Genomic DNA, 2,459 nt, shown 5'->3' on the forward strand with positions numbered 1-2,459 from the left:
GCACTATGCACGGAGGGGCTGAGGAGCACGGGGAGCGGGGCCGTGCAGCTGTGGCTCCGTGCAGCACGCTCGTCATGAGCTCATCGGATTTTCCATCAGCGCGGGGCGGGCGGCTGCTCCCAGCACCGTGGGAACAGGGTTGGGGGGGGAAGGGGGGGGGGCTGGACCCAGGAACCCCAACACAGCGGGGCCCTGCCCGCGGTGGAGCGATTGATCCCTGCTCTGATTGTTGTATAAGCCCATCGACTCCGGCTGGCACGGCGGCCAGGAGCCCTCTGCATCGCTGCCCATGCTGGAATTGCACAGCCGCGGGCCCTGTGCACCCGCCATTGCCCCTTCCACACCGTGCCCCCTGCTCCGGGCTGGCCCCGTGGTGGGGAGATGGACCCTGGGCACCGCTGGACCCAGTGCCACCACTGGACCCAGGCTGTCCCAGAGCCCTGGGATGCTCGTCCGCTCTGGGCGATGCTGTGTTGGGCCCTCTGCTCCCCTCCCCCCCAGGACCCAGAGGGCCTAGAAGACAAATCATATGAAGAGCGGCTGAAGGAGCTGGGGCTGTTTAGTGTGAGGAAGAGGAGGCTGAGGGGAGACCTCATCACTCTCTACAACTACTTGAAAGGACACTGTAGAGAGGTTGGTGCTGGGCTCTTCTCACAGGTAATCAGTGACAGAATGAGAGGGAACGGCTTCAAGCTCCAACAGGGGAGGTTTAGATTGAACATTAGGAAAGAATTTTTCACCGAAAGAGTGGTCGGGCATTGGAACAGGCTGCCCAGGGAGGGGGGGGAGTCCCCATCCCTGGCTGTGTTTAAGGGCCATTTAGATGCAGTGCTGAGGGACATGGTGTAGGGGAGGACTTTGTAGAGTAGGGGAGATGGTTGGACTCAATGATCCCATGGGTCTCTTCCAACCTGGACCATTCTATGATTCTATGTCAAAGAAGCCACCCACTGGCACCCTCGGAGCAGGTGATGGGGTGGCTCCAGCCTTGCTCTGCCAGGTCCCTTGAGTGCCATGGAAATGAGGGGTGTGGGGCTCCCGCAGCCCCCTCAGCGTCTGAGCCAGGCAGGCGCCCGAGCAGGGCCCTTCCCCTTCCCTGTCCTGGGGCGTCCCCTCTTTGTGGGTTCACTGGGACACACACACCAGTGCCACTTGCACTCCTGTCCCCCCCGGGGCTGCACAGCTCCTGGAGCCGTGGCTCGGCCACGCAGCATTCCCCGGCAGGGAGTCAGCGGCGGGTGAGGCCGACGGGAGTTTCGGGGAAGGCTCTGCTCCGGCTGAGCCGGGCGAGCAGCCGGCGGGTGGTGGGGCTGGGGGCCAGGGGCTGCGGGAAGGCGATGGCTCAGCCGCAGCGTGGGGCTCTGGGGCATTTGGGGTGGTTTGGGGCATACAGCCACCCCGCAGCAGCACAGAGCGGGGCCGCCCCGTCTGCTGGGGAGCCCTCCTGCCCGCTCCCCGTCCCCTGAGTCAGAGGAACCCGCTTCCGGAGGACAGGGCTGGGATTTGGGGAAACCTGTTTGCCTGGTAGGCGAGGGAGGACGGGTGGCAGGGGATCTCCTGGCCCTGCGGTGATGTCATCCCCAAAACAGGCATCTCCGATGGGTGCTGCCCGCGGAAAACTGTATCTGTTCATCAGCACGTCCCCATGAACCCAGAGATAGACCCAACGCCGGGGTCCTTGGGTCAGGCTGTGCAGTGCGTGGGGACGTGACCCTGGCTCCTGCTGGCCCTGCAAAGCCCTAAATGGTGCTTCCCCCCTCCGGGCTGCTGCTGCTGCTGCTTCCTGCGTGTCCCCTGCCCTCTGATGTCCTGCCACAGCGGGACCAGGTGCTCCTGGCCCCCCCCTGATTCTTGCAAGGCCAAGAGGAGATCTACCCCCCCACGCCGGGCTGAGCCGAGGCCTCTGCTCCTGTCCGGGGCGCAGGGGAGGCCTCTCGTTATCTGCCTGTTATCGAGGCAGGGTGGGTGGGATGTGGTGGGATGTGGGGCGGCGAAGCCCTCGCCCCCGTGGAGCTGGGGGGGTGTGCTGCTGGCAGTGACTAAGGCTCACGTGCGACGGGTGGGCGGTGGAGGAAGCAGCTTCGAGGCCTCGCGAGCAGCCAAGGTGGGATCTGGGACGGGAAATGGATGCCTTTTTGGGGTGTTGATCCAAGCGGTGCTGGGGTCTGGCCACGGGGGATTTGGGGGGGGGTGTCTGCTGCAGGGGCAGCGCTTTGCAGGTGACCGGAGCATCATAACATGCGGGGAGTGGGAAAGGTGGGTGCAAGCCCCAAAATCTGGGAGAGGAGGGGCTGGAGATGGGTCGGTGGGTGAGCAGGGCTGGTTGATGCTGGGGACAGGGCAGGCCTGAGGCCGGAGCGATGGCCGCGGGGTCCCAGCCCTGGCTGCGGGAGGGCGGCCGAGCCCCGGAGGTGGGCGCCGGCGGAGGGGCGCGGGGGCTGCGGGGCCGCGTTTGGGCC

At 65.7% G+C, this 2,459-nt stretch overlaps 1 protein-coding gene across 1 annotated transcript in view; it reads left to right on the forward strand.

Annotated features, from left to right (window-relative positions):
* The first annotated feature begins 2,023 nt into the window (after positions 1 to 2,023).
* LOC106890552 (vegetative cell wall protein gp1-like) overlaps positions 2,024 to 2,459 on the forward strand; it is a 16,045-nt gene continuing 15,609 nt past the window's right edge. The window contains exon 1 of the mRNA XM_014946457.1: positions 2,024 to 2,104. The gene's annotated coding sequence lies outside the window, so the exon portion shown is untranslated. The remainder of the gene's footprint in view (positions 2,105 to 2,459) is intronic.

The sequence above is a fragment of the Calidris pugnax genome, unplaced genomic scaffold (assembly GCF_001431845.1).
Source record: "Calidris pugnax isolate Ruff unplaced genomic scaffold, ASM143184v1 scaffold113, whole genome shotgun sequence".
In the NCBI taxonomy this organism is placed as follows: Eukaryota; Metazoa; Chordata; class Aves; order Charadriiformes; family Scolopacidae; genus Calidris; species Calidris pugnax.